Below are 20,173 nucleotides of genomic sequence, written 5' to 3'. Positions count from 1 at the left end.
GGCAGCTTTTCTAGAGCAGTGCAAGTTCTTTGAAGATATTGGTTAGCTTTTTGTTAAATGTTATAGTTGGATGTGTGTGTGGCTGTTCATGAACAAGAGGACCAAGTTCAGAAGAGGTCAACAAACTCTCAAAATTAATTTTCATAGATTTCCCAGAAGTTTCTGGAAGGTTTGATAAAAGGTGACTCAGAGATTTGATATTTGCAGCCAAAACATTGTTCTCCACTGATTTTTTTTCACTTGCAAGAAACTATTCAGGCTAGAAAGAGCTAATTGTATGGTGCATTCAGTCCAGACTAGATATTGCATACCATTCAGTCTGATTGATAGTGTAGAGCAAGCAGGTGCATGGATGGAGGGAGCAAGTATGGTACTAAACTCTACAGGACAACACCCCAGTCGACTGCTCCAGAATTTTGTGTGTTTGAGGCCAGATTAAGGTAATAAACAGTTAACTTTCAGACAGTATTACAATCTGGTTCAATCAGGCAGAAATCCATATATCCATATCACCAAACTGCTCAGAGTCTGGGCCTGAAGCTTCATCAATTAGAAAGTGGCAGGCTGCCAAAATCATAACAAGTGAAATTGTGGAGAACAGAAGACATAATGGGCTATTAGAAAGAAAGGGATGTACAACTTCCATAAACCAGAATGCAAAAGTGACCTCGCAGACTGCAGTGTGCAATTTTCTATTCCTCATGTTCTCTAAAGAGGAAAAGATTAATCATCCCATTAACTTTATTCATTGCTGTGACATGGGCATAGCTGCAAGGCTGGTATTTATTGCCCATCTCTAGTCATCTTTGAGAAGGTGGTGGTGGGCCGCCACAGTCCATGTACTGAAGGTGCTCCAACAATGCTGTTAGATAGGGAGTTCCAGGAATTTGGCCTAGGGAGAATGAAGAAACGATGCCCAAGAGGGGCTGGTGTGTGACCTGTAGGACAACTTGAAGGTGACAGTGTTCCTATGCACCTGCTGCCCTTCTCCTTCAAGGTGGTAGAGGTTGCAGTTTTGGTAAGTGCTGCCAAAGAAGTCATGGTGAGTTGCTGCAGTGCGTCCTGTAAGTAGAACACATTGCAACCACTATACAGCAAAGATGGAGGAGAATGAATGCTTAGATTAGTGGAAGAATGCCAAACAAGCAAATTGTTTCTTCCTGCACAGTACTGAGCTTCTTGAATGCTGTTGCAGCTGCACCCTTACAGGCAAGTGGAGAACATTTTATTGAATGCCTGCCTGACTTGTGCATTGTAGGTGGTGGGGAGGTTTTGGAGAGTCAAGAGGTGAGCCACTCACCATAGAATAACTAATTTTTGACCTACTCTAGTAGATAAAACATTTACATGCCTGGTTTAGTTGTTTCTGGTCAATGATGATCCCCAGGATGTCAATGGTGGAGGAATTCAAGGATGTTAATGCAATTAAAGGTCAAACAGAGGTGGTTAGGCTCTCTCTTGCTGGCACTTGTGTGATGCGAATGTTACTTGCCACTTATCAGCCCAAGCCTGAATGTTGTCCAGATCTTGTTGTGTGCCGGCATGGACTGCTACAGTATCTGAGGAGTTGCGAATGGGAATGAACATTGTCTAATGTCAGCGAACAGCCTCACTTCTGACCATATGATGGAAGAAAAGTTACTGACGTAGCAGCTGAAGATGGTTTGCCCTAAGATGTTTGCTTGCCTGAGTTACTCCTGCAGCAATGTCCTAGGACTGAGATGATCGACCTCCAACAATCACAGCCATTTTCTTTCATGTTAGGTTTGACTCCAGCCACTGGAAGATCTTCCCCTGATGCCTATCGACTTCAGTTTTATTAGGGTTCCTTGATGCCACTCTCAATTGAACACTGCCCTGATGTCAAGGGCAGTCACTCTCATCCCACCTCTGGAAGTTTGCTCGTGTCCATATTTGGACCAAGCCATGTGTCCCTGGTGGAACCCAAACTGAGCTTTGGTGAACATGTTATTGGTGACTATGTGTGTTACGACCAGGTGAGAAAAGTATCTAGGGGGTCTTTCTCAGCCTTCACCTGGCCTATTTGTAACAGGATTTAATTTTTAAACACACTGTGTTTTGAGCTCCCCTTTGGTGAATCTTGTTCACCGTTTTCCAATTATAAGGCAAAGAAATGAGCACAAACAGGCTTTCTTAGGTTTAAAGAAAAGTGAAATTTGTTAAAACTTAAACTCTAATTCGATTAGTGCCTACAGATACACGCCGCACTCCATGCTAGCATGCATACGCAATACGCACATGCAAATAGAGACAGAAAAGAGAAGAAAAATGGTGGAGAGGTTTACAGTAATCTCTGAAGAGGGGTTTTTGTTCCTGTGCTTCGAGCTCGCTGTAGTCCTTGCTTGTAGGTAGATCTTGCTTTTTGTTGGGGCCCAGTATTCTTCTTAAACCTTGTTCACTGGAGGAGACTTTTTTCTCTCGGGGTTCCTGTGGCTTCAATGGATTCCAAAGCTGGTGAGCACGAGATGAGAATAGACAGGAGAGAGATGTTCTCAGTCCAGGAGCAAAGTGCTTTTTCAGTTCCAACACTGTTTCTCCAATTTAAAACTCCCCTAGTTGGCCAGCAGGTGGTCACATGACCGACTGGTTTGACCAGGTCTCTTTTGTGTATTGGGGAGCAGGGACTGGTTCCTTTCTTTCAACACTGTCTGCTAGTATGCAAGAAATGTCTTCCCAGTTAAAGGCCTGCTACCTGACCCAAACCCGACGGGCCCTGATGACGTGTCGGGTTCGGGTCCTGTCGGGCTGCTCGTCCGGGTGCGGCCTTCGGGCTCGGGTCCGGGTTGGACTCACACAGTGTTAAAGTGTTAAAAGTTAAAAACTTACCTGAGCTGCGAGTCCAGGATGTCAAGCAGGGAAACTGAGTCTGCGCAGTGAGCGTCTCTATGATGTCATCACGCTCATGCTGCAGCTTCCGGCAGATTGGGAGTCAGAAGGTAAGTGACGGAAACATTGCGATGGTCAGGTGGGGCTCGGGTCAGGTCGGCTCGGGCTCGGGGGGAAAATGGAGGGACTCCGGCCGGGTCGGGCTCGGGTCCCATGTGGTTCCGTTGGGTTCGGGTCAGGTTGTTTTTTTATCACTTGAGCAGGCCTTTATTTCCAGTCGGGGGCTTGGCAACCCCTTGCAATAGGCCTTCTTTTCTTCCCAATTTTAAAATTTAATGTCCATCTGGTGAAATTAATGTGCCTCATTCTTGGTGGGTGGGGGCCTGCATGACATTGTGTCACTTGGTAGTAGTTTTGTGACTGCTGCCATCACCTTACTGATGATTGGGAGTAGGCTGATTTGGCACTAATAGGCCTATTAACTATGAAGGGTTAGCCCAGGATCCTACAGCTGCTCGAAATAAGATGAATAAATAAATGCAAATTCTGCCAACCACGATGGCAACTTTAGGCCCAGATCTTTATCTACTAGGCATTGGAAAGTCTTATTGATATGACAAAATAAACATTTCTCTTCAGGATGAGTTTGAACAACAACAACAATTTTGATTTATGTCGCACCTTTAACTTAGCAGAACACCCCAAGGCACACAAGAAGATATTAAGGCAAATGACCAAAAGCTTGGTCAAAGAGGTAGGTTTAAGGAACATCTTAAAGGAGGCAAGAAAGGTAGAGAGGTGGATAGGTTTAGGGAGGGAATTCTAGACCTTAGGACCATGACAGCTGAAGACATGACTTGCAAAAGTTGAGTGATATTCAAGAGGCTAGAATTGAATTTTATATTTTATTTCATATTAATTAACTAATTAGTGCTAGAAATGACAGTTAGAGGGGTGAAGTGCTTCACCTGTGAGATGTGGGAGGTCCGTGACGCTTCCAGCGTTCCGGAACGACTACATCTACAGGAAGTGTACCCAGTTGCAGCTCCTCACAGACCGCATGGATCGGTTGGAGCGGCAACTGGATGCACTTAGGAGCATGCAGGTGGCGGAAAGCATCATAGACAGTAGTTTTAGAGAAGTGGTTACACCCAAGGTGCAAGCAGACAGATGAGTGACCGCTAGAAGGGGAAGGCAGTCAGTGCAGGAATCCCCTGTGGCTATCCCCCTCTCTAACAAATATACCGTTTTGGATACTGTTGGGGGGGATGGCCTATCAGGGGAAAACAGCAGCAGCCAGAGCAGTGGCGCCACGGCTGGCACTGTTGTTCAGCAGGGAGGGACAAAGCGCAGAAGAGCAATAGTTATAGGGGACTCTATAGTCAGGGGCACAGATAGGCGCTTCTGTGGACGTGAAAGAGACTCCAGGATGGTATGTTGCCTCCCTGGTGCCAGGGTCAAGGATGTCTCTGAACGGACAGGGGGCATTCTGAAGGGGGAGGGTGAAAAGCCAGACGTTGTGGTACACATCGGTACCAATGACATAGGCAGGAAGAGCGATGAGGTCCTGCAGGGGGAGTTTAGGGAGTTAGGCAGTAAGTTAAAAAACAGGACCTCTAGGGTTGTAATCTCTGGATTACTCCCTGTGCCACGTGCCAGTGAGGCTAAAAATAGGAAGATAGTGCAGCTAAACACGTGGCTGAGCAGCTGGTGTAGAAGGGAGGGTTTCAGATATCTGGACCATTGGGCTCTCTTCAGGGACAAATGGGACCTGTACAAGAAGAATGGGTTGCATCTAAACTGAAGGGCACTAATATCCTGGCTGCAAGGTTTGCTAGTGTCACTCGGGAGGGTTTAAACCAATGTGGCAGGGGGGTGGGAACCAGAGCAGTAGGACAGCTAGTGATATAAATGAGGAGGACATAGTAAATAAGGCCGGTAGGACTAAGAGGAAGAGCAGGCAGGGAGATGTTGCTGAGCACAGTGGGACTGGTGGTCTGAAGTGCATTTGTTTCAATGTGAGAAGTATAACAGGTAAGGCAGATGAACTTAGAGCTTGGATTAGTACTTGGAAATATGATGTTGTTGCTATTACAGAGACTTGGTTGAGGGAAGGGCAGGATTGGCAGCTAAATGTTCCAGGCTTTAGAACCTTCAGGCGGGATAGAGGGGGATGTAAAAGGGGTGGGGGAGTTGCATTACTGTTCAAGGAGAATATCACAGCTGTACTGCGGGAGGACACATCAAAGGGGTCATGCAGCGAGGCAATATGGGTGGAGCTCAGGAATAGGAAGGGTGCAGTCACGATGTTGGGGGTTTACTGCAGGCCTCCCAACAGCCAGGAGGTAGAGGAGCAGATATGTAGACAGATTTTGGAAAGATGTAAAAGTAACAGGGTTGTGGTGGTGGGTGATTTTAACTTCCCGTATATTGACTGGGACTCACTTAGTGCTAGGGGCTTGGATGGGGCAGAGTTTGTGAGGAGCATCCAGGAGGGCTTCTTGAAACAGTATGTAGATAGTCCAACTAGGGATGGGGCCATTCTGGACCTGGTATTGGGGAATGAGCCCGGCTAGGTGGTCGAAGTTTCAGTGGGGGCGCATTTCGGTAGTAGTGACCATAATTCTGTAAGTTTTAAGGTACTTGTGGATAAGGATAAGAGTAGTTCTCGGGTGAAGGTCCTAAATTGGGGGAAGGCTAATTATAACAATATTAGGCAGGAACTGAAGAATTTAGATTGGGGGCGGCTGTTTGAGGGTAAATCAACATCTGACATGTGGGAGTCTTTCAAACGTCAGCTGATTAGAATCCAGGACCAGCATGTTCCTGTGAGGAAGAAAGACAAGTTTGGCAAGTTTCGAGAAGCTTGGATAACACGGGATATTGTGAGCCTAGTCAAAAAGAAAAAAGAAGCATTTGTAAGGGCTGGAAGGCTAGGAACAGACGAAACACTTGAGGAATATAAAGACAGTAGGAAGGAACTTAAGCAAGGAGTTAGGAGGGCTAAAAGGGGTCATGAAAAGTCATTGGCAAACAGGATTAAGGAAAATCCCAAGGCTTTTTATACATACATAAAGAGCAAGAGGGTAACCAGGGAAAGGGTTGGCCCACTCAAGGACAGAGATGGGAATCTATGTGTGGAGCCAGAGGAAATGGGTGAGGTGCTAAATGAGTACTTTGCATCAGTATTCACCAAAGAGAAGGACTTGGTGGATGATGAGCCTAGGGAAGGGAGTGCAGATAGTCTCAGTCATCTCATTATCAAAAAGGAGGTGGTGTTGGGTGTCTTGCAAACATTAAGGTAGATAAGTCCCCAGGGCCTGATGGGATCTACCCTAGAATACTGAGGGAGGCAAGGGAAGAAATTGCTGGGGCCTTGACAGAAATCTTTGCATCCTCATTGGCTACAAGTGAGGTCCCAGAGGACTGGAGAATAGCCAATGTTGTTCCTTTGTTTAAGAAAGGTGGCAAGGATAATCCAGGAAATTATAGGCCGGTGAGCCTTACGTCAGTGGTAGGGAAACTATTAGAGAGGATTCTTCGGGACAGGATTTACTCCCATTTTGAAACAAACAAACTTATTAGCGAGAGACAACATGGTTTTGTGAAGGGGAGGTCGTGTCTTACTAATTTGATTGAGTTTTTTGAGGAAGTGACGAAGATGATTGATGAGGGAAGGGCGGTGGATGTTGTCTATATGGACTTTAGTAAAGCCTTTGACAAGGTCCCTCATGGCAAACTGGTACAAAAGGTGAAGTCACATGGGATCAGAGGTGAGCTGGCAAGATGGATACAGAACTGGCTTGGTCATAGAAGACAGAGGGTATCAGTGGATGGGTGTTTTTCTGAATGGAGGGATGTGACTAGTGGTGTTCCGCAGGGATCAGTGCTGGGACCTTTGCTGTTTGTAGTATATATAAATAATTTGGAGGAAAATGTAGCTGGTCTGATTAGTAAGTTTGCAGACGACACAAAGGTTGGTGGAGTTGCGGATAATGATGAGGATTGTCAGAGGATACAGCAGGATATAGATCGGTTGGAGACTTGGGCGGAGAAATGGCAGATGGAGTTTAATCCGGACAAATGTGAGGTAATGCATTTTGGAAGGTCTAATGCAGGTGGGAAGTATACAGTAAATGGCAGAACCTTTAGGAGTATTGACAGGCAGAGAGTTCTGGGCATACAGGTCCACAGGTCACTGAAAGTGGCAACGCAGGTGGATAAGGTAGTCAAAAAGGCATACGGCATGCTTGCCTTCATCGGTCGGGGCATAGAGTATAAAAATTGGCAAGTCATGTTGCAGCTGTACAGAACCTTAGTTAGGCCACACTTAGAATATTGTGTGCAATTCTGGTCGCCACACTACCAGAAGGACGTGGAGGCTTTGGAGAGAGTACAGAGGAGGTTTACCAGGATGTTCCCTGGTCTGGAGGGCATTAGCTATGAGGAGAGGTTCGAAAAACTCGGATTGTTTTCACTGGAATGACGGAGGTGGAGGGGCAACATGATAGAGGTTTACAAAGTTATGAGCGGCATGGACAGAGTGGATAGTCAGAAGCTTTTTCCCAGGGTGGAAGAGTCAGTTACTAGGGGACATAGGTTTAAGGTGCGAGGGGCAAAGTTTAGAGGGGATGTGCGAGGCAAATGTTTTACACAGAGGGTGGTGAGTGCCTGGAACTTGCTGCCAGGAGAGGTGGTGGAAGCAGATACGATAGCGACGTTTAAGAGACATCTTGACAAATACATGAATAGGAAGGGAATAGAGGGATATGGGCCCCGGAAGTGCAGAAGGTGTTAGTTTCGGCAGGCATCAAGATCGGCACAGGCTTGGAGGGCCGAATGGCCTGTTCCTGTGCTGTACTGTTCTTTGTTCTTTGAAGGAACTCAGGTCTCTCAGAGGGTTGTAGGACTGGAGATTAAATAGATACAGAGGGACAAGGAAGTGGAGGGATTTGAAAACCAAGATGAGAATTTTAAAATGGAGGCATTGCTTCATCGGGAGTCAATTGTAGCTTAGTAAGCATAGGGCTGATGGGTGCACAGGATTTGGTGTGAGTTAGGACACGCAGCTAAGTTTTGGATGACATCAGGTTTCCGGAGAGCAGAACATGTGAAGCTGGTCAGGATTGTGTTGGAATAGTCAAGTCTAGAGGTAACAAATGCACGTGTGAGGGTTTCAGCAGCAGAGGAGCTGAGGTGGGGCAGAGCCATGTGATGTTACAGAGATGGAAATAGGTGGTCTCAGTGATGTGGTCAGAAGCTCATCTGAGGATCAAATATGACACCAAGATTGCGAACAGTTTGTTTTAGCCTCAGACTTGCCAGAAGCTTGGGATGCAAGGACATCGGCTGATATTCTCCTCTTTGGGAAGGAGTTCCGGAAGGGCAGAACTTATACTTGTTCTCTGAATCTACCACAATCTGTCCCATTTCCTGAGGCTAGGGACATCAGAGATGTGGGCTAAATTGGCAGTGGGTGCAGAAAATGGCGGTGATCCCACCTGTGATGTCAGCAGCCTCGCTGCCGTGATTACGCAGCGGGTAGCCATTTTGCATATTCCCCCAATCATGCCATCTTTAAAAGGCTGCCAGCCCTGCATTTACTCTGCGTTCATTCAACTTCAGCCCTGTATCTACAATTCTGTGCTCTCCAAAAAGTTTTTTTTATCTGCAAGCAGCTCCCTTGGGCAGCCTTTTAACAATGGTAAGGGTAGCCCCACATTTCAGCGATGCCTCCCTGCTGATTCTCTTCCAGGCCACAAAGGTAAGGCAGGAGGTCTTTTTCCCCAGCAATGGCAAGATTGGACATAGCAGAGGAGATCAGTAGCTGTGAGGTCACTGGTCGTAAGAGGGTCAATGACTTCCTATGCTCAGCCAAGGTTCCACACAGATTGCTGTGATCTTATTGTCCACAAGCGTAACACTACATGGTTGCCAGAGCCATTCCAATGACAGGAGGTTCATAGCTGAATGATGGCAGATGAGTGGCTGCATATGTGAGATGAGTCTTCTTCATTTCTAACTCAACCCAAGTGAGACCCATGACAGATAGAGTCAATGAGAGAGAAGAGACATCCCCCAGGTGCTGATGAAGGGTCCATGTTAGTATGTTACGTGGAGAATTTGGAACTTGGCAATATCTCCATCCTTGATCTTTCAGAAGAGGGCCCAAGACAGCAGGGAGGCACCCAGAACCAATGGCAGGGTACCCGACCTGCGGCCTTTGTCTCAGGCCGAAGGGGAGGGGCTGGAGTTAGCCTGGAGCCAAGGACGACATGCCATTTCCGACGTCGAGCTCAGGATCCCAGCTGTAGAGAGAGATTATTGCCAAACAGAGATTGAATCAAAATTAAACTTTATTGAGTACGCAATACTGTCATCATTGGGACATGTGTACCATAACACCTAAATGTCTGTTGTTTACATTGCATCTTGCAGGGCAATGCTTGCAAATGAATCAAGACAGTGATCGAATGATGGCAACCTCTAAGGAAAAGGAGCACTTAGAGCATGCACCATCCCATTACTCCCCTGCACCTTCCACCAACAACTCAGTGGGTAACCAATCAGCATCAGAATCAGGGTCACAAGCTGGTGAAACCACAACACATGTGTCTGAGCAGCTGGCTATGACAGAGAAGGCCGAGGCCTTCTGTTAGCCGGAGGACTATGGGTGTCCAGGTCCATGCTGAGCCCAGACTGATGATGTGACTCTGGTTGTTGACAGCACAGGGGATGCTGGAGTTGCAGGGCGGGGTAAGGCAACATCTAGCGGAGATGCCTGAGGCCATGCGTAGCCTTGAGTGGATGGGAGAGTCCATTCATGCCATGTCACAGGCATGTGAGTGCATGGCTTCATCCATCGAGAGGTTGATGACCCTCATGGACAGCCACATTCTGCAGATGCGCCTTGATCTGCAAACCCTCGCTTTGGCCATGACTTCAAATCAGCAGTGGCAGGGCAAGAGAAGTGTTCCTGCTCCTAGTCCTTCTCCAGAGAACAGGGAGATTTCAACGAGCCTTGAGAGGGAGGAGAGGATGTGCTCCACATCTGGGGTCTCTCCTCAGGACGATTCGAGTGTGGACAACAGCTCCTCAGCTCCTCTACCAGTGTATCCAGCTCCAGCAGCCACAATGACTGAGGACTGTCCTGCAGCAATTCAGGAAGTCCTCAGGCAGCCGGGGCCCTCCAGGCCTCAGGCACCCAGAAGACAACCACCGAAGTCATCCCAGGCCAAAAGGTGTCCTGATCAGCAGTCTGCCTCCAGTCCGGCTGCTAGTATAGGGGTTACACGTTGTAGAATCAGCTGCAAAAGTATTACAAAGACACCTGGACACACATCGGTATTCAGGGGTGAGACAGATATTTCATGTTTACTTTAATTAGATGTTCTTTCGTGCCAATCATTGGTCTTCATTGTTTGAAAACCACAGTCCACCATGGAGTGATTGTGACTCCTTCCATTCCATCATAAGCCTTACAGCATGACCAATGTGACCACTGACATCACGGACATGCCAATGAGCATGATGTTTCATTGCACAAATGAGGTCACATGAGCATTGTTGGTGCCATTCATGCTGGAGAGACTGATAGTACGGAGGTAGAAACCTTGAGAAAACATGCATGATAGTGAGTTTTTGTAACAAGCATATTTAATGTGTTAGGACCAGGTCAGGAAGGGGTCTAGGGGTCTCCTCTCGGTCTTTTCTGGTTTGTCTGTAACAAAGTTTAACTTTTAAAACACAGTACTTTTTTTAGCTTCCCCTCAGTGATTCCTTGTTCACTGCTCTCTAATTGTAATTGTAAAGAAATCAACCAGACAGGTTTCCTCAGATTTAAACAAGAAAGGTGTAAGTTTATGAAGCTTAAAAAACTAACTCAGTTAAAACTACTAAGAATACGCCACACAACCACCCTCGCAAGCTTATGCGATAAACATACACACAAATAGATATAGAGGAGGAGAAATAATTAAAGAGGGAAGGTTTGAAGTAGTAGATGGAATTCAGTTACTGGTTTTGGGTTGAATGTAAAGTCTTTGATTGAAGTTAAGTCTTGCAGTTCTCGTTGGGGCCCAGTGCACACATTCAAACTTGTTTCTCTGGTACCAGAAGGCTGCAGGGTCTTCTGTTTTGAGGCTTAAGTTGCTTCCGTGGGTCCCTGGAACTTTGTGTGAGAGAGAGAGAGAGAGAGGTGGTCTCTTCTTGAAGTTTAATTGCAGTCTGTCTCAAAACTGAACTGTGAGCACAATTCAATCAACTCCAGGTTGGCCAGCAGGTTAGTCATGTGACTAGCTCCTGGTTTGGAACAGCCTCGCCTGCAAGGTTTGTGGATTCCTCAAAGCTTACCAGACACATTCAGTGGGGGGTGGAATGCTGACTCTTACACATTCAATGACTCTCAATGTTTCTTGATCATCACTATTGACAAAACCTATCTGGCTAATTGAATCAGGGAGTACTTCAATTGTCTCTCTGGGCAACTGTCTCTCAGAAAGCAAATGTGCAGCCATATTTCCAGCTACTCTGTCCTGTGGTCTTTATAAACAAGTTATTTCAATGTCCAGTAAACATTCAAATAATGTTCCATATGACAAAACTAATGTGTTTCCATTTGGCAGGTGTGGTTTCTATCACAATTAAATTCACGGATTGTGAAAATGCGACATTATAAGGCTTTGCTTTACTTCCCTTGCGTGCTGCTCAACATGTCTGCCCTCTATCTTTGTGTGCCCTCTGTGTCCTCATGCTCTCGCATGTCTTCATCTTGCAAGGCCTCCCCCTGCTGTAGTGCAATGTTATGTAGAATGCAACAGACCACAACGATATGCTCTGGGGCATACTGAAGTGCTTCACCATACCTATCAAGGCAGCAGAACCGTATCTTCAGCATACAAATGGCCTGCTCGATGGGTTGCTCAGGTGGACCCTTGGCAAGCGCTGTGATGCTCTTATGCATCATTGCTGGGGTTCCTTACTGACATTAGAAGCCATGACTTGAAGGGGGGTAGCCCTTATCCCTGAGATTCCACCTCGAAGGTGAATGGGGGGAGTGAAAGGCTGTGGCACCTGAGACTGTTGAAGTATGCATGAGTCATGGCAGCTTCCCAGGAAGTGGGCACACACTTGTAGGAAGCAGTTTCTGTGGTCACGTACCAGTTGGATTTTAATTGAATGAAACCCCTTCCTGTTTAGGAAGGCAGCTGGTTGGTCCGTGGGAGCCTTGATGGCCACATGTCTGCAGTTGAGATTACCTTGGAATCTTGCAATGGCCCCAAATCCAATGGCCCTCTCGGCCTGACTCTCAGAGTCTGTCCTATAGCATAGATAGTTGCCAGCCCTCCTGAAAAGAGCATTGGTTACGTCCTTGATGCAGTGGTACGCTGCAGATTGAGAGGCTCCACGCATGTCCCCGGTGGATCCCTGGAATGATGCAGAGACATAAAAGTTTAGGGCCATAGTAATTTTGAGGGCCACAGGCATAGAGTGACCATTAAAACCTATTGGTCGCAAATTGTCATTGAGCAGTGGGCAGAGGTCTGCGATCAGCTGCAGTCTTCTCCAATAGTTTCACTCAGACATTGCAGGTATGTCAGCCGAGTCCTATAGACTCTTCGGTATTTCTGGGCTCTTCTTTGCCTTAGCGGCTACTGCTGCTTGTGTTTGGGACTTCTTCTTGAGCAGCAGCTACCTCTTGGACCCACCTTCAGCGAATTCGCCTGAGCACAGCAAGGGGATCCAGGGAAACAGGGTGAATAATACCCATCCCTATCCTCCTTGGACCTTCGGCTGCCTTCAAAAGGTAAAGTTCACCTATCTGGACAAAGAATTGTTTGAATTTTGGTTCTGCAGGATGCCTGCATTAGCTCTATGGTATGGATTAATGTTGGTCTCACAACTTTTCAAAAAGTGCAAGCCAGCATGACCATACCAACACCCCTGTACTGGCCCCTGAAAAAAACCCATCTATATACTTGCAGAGTTCCCCCCACTTCACACACAATCCACTTGCAGAGTTGTCCCCCAACACAAACAATCCACCTGCAGATTGAGTTTAGTGGCAATGTCTGCTGCAAAACCCACTTCCCCTGGATAACACCGGTAAAGTTGAGATGAGATGCTGAGGACTCTCGGCTCAGTGGCGCCAGCTTTTCAAAGATGTGAAACTGAAGGCACCCGAGTGCTGCACATCAAGCACAAAATTGTGAACATCTGGTAGGATCGCAGTGAATGACAGTCAAATGTATGAAAAATAGTTATAACAGATTTAAATGATCATGCCGTCCACCACGGCACTTCGCCGCCTCCAACAAAATTGGGAACTAGCATTAGGGGGTCGGGTTCCATGGCAACAATTCCGCGTGGATTCTCCATGCCCCCGCCAAAAATCCCGCCTTCTGCAGGACCATAAAATCCAGCCCATGGAATGGGTTCCCAGCTGTATTTTCATCACGCAGAGGGAGCCTACAAGTGCAAAGAGGAAAATCTGATGATGCTGCAGCAGGGACAAGACCTTCAGTGATAGGTATTGGGGGCCGACCGTCACAATGTAGGGGGGACCTCAGAGCTGGTACCACCACTTGTACCACAGTCCCCAGAAGCAGTGATAGCACTGGCAGATGGGACCCAAACCCCACTGCCATTTACATGTGGCAGTTGGGGTAAGAAGCCAGTGTCAATACTGGTGAGGATGGGAGCAAGAAAATAAAGGTTAGATCAAAAAACAGCAGTAAATATCACTGCCCGCATTTTCCTTCATTCTCTGTTGCTATCCTACTTAATTGGATGGAATTCTGGTAGCGAATAATTGCCATTGTTTTAATAACTGCACCCTGACATTTTTAATTAATATAATTGTAGTACTTTTTTTGGTCAAACTAAGGAAAATTATAGTGTTTGGATTTTCTTGAAAACATCTTCCCAGAATGTCCTTAATGTTATTTGTTTCTAATTGTCTTCCATAGGGATAAAAAGTCTATCATAAAGAACATTTTTTTGACTTTTCTCAGTAAAATATGAAGTTGCTGAGACTTTTGATAGATAGTGGTTTGGATTTCAAATTCAAGGGTAGCAATTTGGATTGTCATAGTACTCTCAAAGGACCAAGTTCTTGCGAAAGAGACATACAATCCTAATTGCAGCATAAAATGGGCAGGCAATTAAAATGTTCACAGCAACTTACTGACACTGGTTCTTCTATCGACAAGCAGGTTGCTGTCTTAACCTGCTCTTTTCAACAGGCAACTAGGACACTTGCCAGAAGGCAAGTGTCTTTAAATATGTTTTGTGCCTCAATAAACATATACTTTGTTCATAAAATTTTGCAAAAGTACCTTACATAACACTTCAAATTTGACTTTAAGAAAGAAGTTCCTCTTTAAATATGTAGATCAGGCTCCAATGATGCCATCAGAGCCCAATGTTAATATTAATCCATAGCCCGGGCAGGGAAGCCACTGTAGCATTCCCAACAGGGCAACACGGTAGCAAGAGGACTTGGGGCAAGAAGTGGCCCAGAAAAATAAGTTAATTTTATTCTTTTGTTTCCTTGTGAATAGGGAGAATCAGGAGTACTCCTTTCGGCCTCACAAAGGAAACTTGGGCTTCCTTCCCATCCTTCAACCACAATGCCTGTCTAAGCCCCCTCCCAACCCTTACCCAAGTGCAAGGCACCATTCATTGAGACCTCCGGTGGGGGCCTGAAGCCACCTAAAATCTGCCCAGGATGCCGAAACAACAACGCTACAAATTTAGCAGAGGGACCAATGCCTCTTCAGTTTGCATAGTGCATACCAATTTCTACTCAATGAAATCACGTAATCATCCTGCACCTGCAGATTTTAAAATCCCTAACAGTCCCATGAAGTTCTCTCAAATGGTAGTATATTTATCTCTGTGCATCTATCACAGGAAGTCATAAGTCATCTGTTCTATGATTTGATAAAGATCTATCTTGCTGACTATATTAAACCTAGTCAGTATAGAAAGCTACATTATTGACTTGAAATAAATAGAACCATTGTGGAATACCAGCAATCTGTTAACTACAGAAACCATTCGGCAACCATTTGTCGGAGGCTTCTTCAAATATAGCACAGCTGTCAGATTTCCAGAGGGAAGTAATTACTGGGAGTCAGCTGTCTGGAAAGCCACAAAGGAGCTTATTTGGCTTTGCATTGCATTCCATCACACTATTAAAGTGTTATCCAGGGTGAAGATGCAGTGAAACTAGAAACCGTGCCTAACCCAAAGCCTGAAATGCTTTCATCCTGAAGTGACTGCGCACACTATAGTTTTTTTTATATAGAAGCAGAGTGGCAGACTAGATTTACATACTGTCCATTCAATTCTTGTATCTAGGTTTGACTTCAGCCACTGATGAGATGAAAGCTTCCACTCTCTCTGATGGACATAAGGATCTAAAGTGAAATTAAAGCCATTTCCACTCAGTTCTTTGGCAACAGCTATCTTTTCTTCTAAATTTTTATTTTTAGAATTTTAAGTTAGATAGGAACAGCTGCAACATGTGAAGAAAGATGAGCAAAAGTGGAAATAAAAAAGAACAACTTTCATACTCCATGCATCAGAATTAAAATATTGTAACAACAATAAACTTACAAATCAGTAACCAGTCAAATTACTGAGGGAAGATTAAACAAATCAACAATAAAGCTGAGAATGTTAATAAGGACTAAACCATAGAAACTGGCAAGAGGCCAATTCAAGCATAATATTCACAGGTGTGCAATTGAGACTGGGGCACCAAGTCACAGAATTTATACTCGGTATGTTTTTATGGAAAATGATGATTTTCAGAGAACTGAACGATCAGCCCAACAAGAGGGAATGGGTACTCGGGGAAGACCTGTAGGAAGATAAAAATTAGAGGAGGTTGGACAAACAATAAGATGGAGAAAGGCAGACACAGATGTAATGGAGGGTGAGAAAACTGACACCCAATTCCACCAGTCTTGGTTGGGGAAGGCCCAAAGCATAACTGAGAACCACCAGATCAACCCAACTCACCCCATCCTTCTACACAAACATTCAAGTGGAAGATCCTGCAGAAGCCCCACACACATTAGTAGTGCTAAAAGCAAATTGATTATATAAAAACCATTGGCGGCCATACTTTCTGCTGCATTAATTCTATGCTCTGGAATTCCCTCCCTAACGCTTTCCGCCTCTCCACCTCTCTCCTCCTCCTTTCAAATGCTCCTTAAAACCTACCTCTTTGACCAAGCTTTTGGTCATCTGTCCTCATATCTCCTTCTGTGGCTCAATTTCATAGAATCATAGGGCTGAATTTTCCAGGCCCATTGGAGATGGGCTTAGAGGTGGGAGAGCTGGCAATATGACGGGGGAAGGCATCAGGATGGAAAGCCGATGTCTTCCCACCGTCATGGCATACAGCCAGTGGCAGGAAGCTTGGTGGCGTGGCCACCCACTGAGCAGTCAATTGAGCCACTTAAGTGGCCAATTAAAAGCCACTTCCTGCCCTCGGGGGTATTTTGCCTACACCGGGAAGGCCCACCACTGTGTGGCGAGATTGCCAGGTAAACCCTGGGAGCCTCTCAGCAGGTTCTGGGGGGAACATCCTTGAAGAGCGCTTCAGGGCCCATGGACAAGCCACCCGGTAGCATTGGCTGCCCCTGCAATGGTGCCGCAGGTGCACCACAACCCACCCACCCTCCAACTGATCACTGGGGCCTGCCTGCCTGTCTGGCCCAGGTTTCCCACAACCAAACTCACTACTCTTTGAGGGTGCCTCGCCATTTAGACGCTCTCTCCCTGGTAATGCAGCCTCATCATTGGCCACTGCTGGTGGTGACGCTGCTGAGGCTGCCAAGCTGCCAGCCCTCTTATTGGGCTGGCAACTCTTGGGGGTGGCCCGCCATCTTCAATTGGACAGCGGCCTCAGCAGCAGGCTTCTAATTGGCTGCCGCCTGCAAAATACTGCCCAGAGTGGTGTCAGCTCCCACTTTCAGCCTCAGTGGCAGGACTTGACCATCAGTGAAAAAATTTAGCCCCTAGAATCATAGAATGGTTACAGCACAGAAGGAGGCCATTTGGCCCATTGTGGCCATGCCAGCTCTCTGTAAGAGCAACTCAGCTAGTCTCACTTCCTGCCTTTTCCCCATAGCCCTGCAAATGTTTCTCTTCCAATAATTATCCAATTCTTTTTTGAAAGCAACAATTGAATCTGCCTCCACCACACTCTCCGGCAGTGCATTCCAGATCCTAACCACTCGCTGTGTAAAAAGTTTGTCCTCATGTCGCCTCTGGTTCTTTTGTTAATCACATTAAATCGATGTCCTCTGGTTCTGAACCCTTCTGCCAAAGGGAATAGTTTCTCCCTATTTACTCAGTTCAGACCCCTCATGATTTTGAACAGCTCTATCAAATTTCTTCTCAACTTTCTCTTCTCTAAGAAGAACAGCCCCAGCTTCTCCAATCCATCCACATAACTGAGTATCTCATCCCCGGAGCCAATCTTGTAAATCTTTTCTGCACCCTCTCCGATGTCTTCACATCTTTCCTAAAGTGTGGTGCCCAGAATTGGACACAATACTCCAATTGATTTTATAAGGTTCACCATAACTTCCTTGCTTTTGTTCTCTATGCCTCTGTTTATAAAGCCTGGGATCATGTACGCCTTATTAAACACTTTCTCAATCTGCCCTGCCAACTTCAATGATTTGTACACATATACTCCCAGGTTCCTCTACTCCTGCACCCGTTTAGAATTGTATCCTTTTTTTTACATTGCCTTTCCTTGTTCTTCCTACCAAAATTCTCCTCACAGTTGGAATACTTCCAAGTTTTGTGTCATCCGCAAATTTTGAAATTGTGCCTGCACACCCAAATCTAGGTCATTTATAAAGATTAAGAAAAGCGGTGGTCCTAATACCAATCCCTATGGAACCCTACTATATACCTTCCTCCGGTCCGTAAAACAACTGTGTACCACTATTTCCTGTTTCCTGTCACTCAGCCAACTTTGTATCCATGCTGCCACTGTCCCCTTTATTCCACAGGCTTCAACTTTGCTGACAAGCCTGTTATGTGGCACTTTATCAAACGTCTTTCGGAAGTCCATGTACAGCACATCAATCACATTACCCTCATTAATCCTCTCTGTTACTGCATCGAAAAGCTCAATCCAATTGGTTTCTTTGATATTGCTCTAATTAACCATATTGGGATGCTTTGCTACATTAAAGCTGCTATATAAATAAAAGTTGTTATTGTTGTTTGTTGGGCAGCTGAGAAGTTAGAAGTCCATACCCAAAATGCCATTGATGCAGACTGTATGTTTTAGTTACTGTAAGTCAGAGCTGCCAGATGTAGCCCCTCTAATGGCAGCTCAATAGTAGAAAGATGCAATGCTTACCCAACCTGTTAAAATGGTTAGTGCTGGAACTGGAAATTTTCCACCAGTGGAGTGGGCTGTTCTGAGATTCACACTGCGCACATTATTGACACCCCATAGCTACTGAAGCACTGATACCAATCTGATAATCAGTCCAGAAATTTGGCAACAGGTCTGGTAAAGTCGACATAATGTATATACACATAACATGTAAATCAACTTATTTTATTCCGAAGTATTGAGTATTTTAGCCTTCTGTATTTAGTAGGAAAGGTCAAGTTGGATATAATACTAGCCAATCAATGTCGGCAGTACCTACTGACATTTTTAGTTACAGCATGAAACCAGGTGCACAATAAGCCTGATCTACCGTTTATACACTTCTGTAGAGAAACATAAGAATGGGACTGACCAAGATCAACATAAAAGTGGACTCGCTGGGCCATAATAAATGATGAAATTAGGTAACATATTGTGGTTAGTATAATAAACATTTTTTGAAAAAACTTACGAGAAAACCTGTCATTTGTTTGTTGACCATTAAAACACTCGGGTTAAAACACTTTTTAAAAACACACTGTCTTCAGTCAGTTGAGAGGTGAGAAAAGGGGAAACCATTCCTATCATATCCCATCTGTCCGTAACAACACGAATGTAAATTGGACACCAGTGAGCAATGCCATGGAAAATTAATTAGTAAAGTCAAAGATCCAAAAAACCATGGAGCCATTATCCCTAGCATAAGTGCTGGGCTGTTAGTTCCCATTGTTATAATCCTAAAAGCCTGGTGGTGAAGGATAGAATTAGAACAACTCTTTACATGGTTTTATAAGTATTTATTTACAGAGATACACATTATAAACATACATCTTTTAACCCAACAACCATAGTTTCAAGCTTTCCCAATCTTTCTCAAAGAAAAAAGTTAGAAGAGTACAAGTTGTCAGTTCACTGACATCATGGAGACCCTCCATTTAAGGCCAATTCTCTCCAAAACTGTTGCAGTATATCTTATACAGGGAGCAGTCATCGGTGTCCTAGCACATCTCCATTCATTTCAGTCCAGCACTTTAAACTGAATGAGATTCTGATCCAGAGCCACCAAAACAATCTTTGGGCATGAAATTGTATTCAGACAATGGAATGATTTCTTAAGAATATAGTGATTTTAGATATTTTCCTAGGCCTGTCACTGGCCCTTATTGAAATGAATTCACTTGTCCTTGGTGCAGGCTTCACTTCGGTTAAACTGCTGAAGAAGGAAAGGACCTAAAATTGTGAATTTTCCTAAGCCTAGAATTTTTATTTAATTCCTACATTTTTTTCCAGAATTTCCCTTGAATTCTTTGTCATCAATGTTATTTCACAGTAATATAAGTTACTGGCAATCACTGGTATGAAATACAAAGACTCAAATAGACACCACCCCTCCCATAAACCTCAGTGTATACACTATAACACCTACTCTCTGGAAGTAATTCAGGTTGTAATCTCCCCTTCTTGTTCAGCTGACAGTAATAAATCACAATTGCTCTTGCACTTTGCCACAGGTAGCTATTATTCTCTGGGTAATTTGGATGCTTCTATTCATAGTGAATACAAAACTTTGTGAGTGACAAATTCCTCTTATTGCTGACAATCAAATACATAAGAACCAATTTATAAATAACACATTATTGGCAAGTATTATGAGAGAATTTCATTACCTTTACCAGAAATATCAGAACATCAAATGAGTCAAAGAACAGCAAAGCTGCAGAAGTTGACAGGGAACCAGCTAAACTGCTAAAGGCAGAAGCAGTGCAACCATTAGCCTAATGTACTGGATTGGTCACAGTGCATGGGAGGTCTCAATCCTATACCTCAGATAGTATTGCTTGCTTTGCTCACATTGTGTCACTGCTGCTTTGTGCCAGAAAATTAAAGGGTACATGATAAGAGATTTTCAAG

At 45.0% G+C, this 20,173-nt stretch overlaps 1 protein-coding gene across 4 annotated transcripts in view; it reads right to left on the bottom strand.

Moving 5' to 3' along the window:
• c5h8orf34 (chromosome 5 C8orf34 homolog) overlaps positions 1 to 20,173 on the bottom strand; it is a 567,297-nt gene that overhangs the window by 192,631 nt on the left and 354,493 nt on the right. The window lies entirely within an intron of this gene.

The sequence above is a fragment of the Heterodontus francisci genome, chromosome 5 (genome assembly GCF_036365525.1).
Source record: "Heterodontus francisci isolate sHetFra1 chromosome 5, sHetFra1.hap1, whole genome shotgun sequence".
Classification (NCBI taxonomy): Eukaryota; Metazoa; Chordata; class Chondrichthyes; order Heterodontiformes; family Heterodontidae; genus Heterodontus; species Heterodontus francisci.
This window is presented reverse-complemented; position numbering and strand designations above follow the sequence as displayed.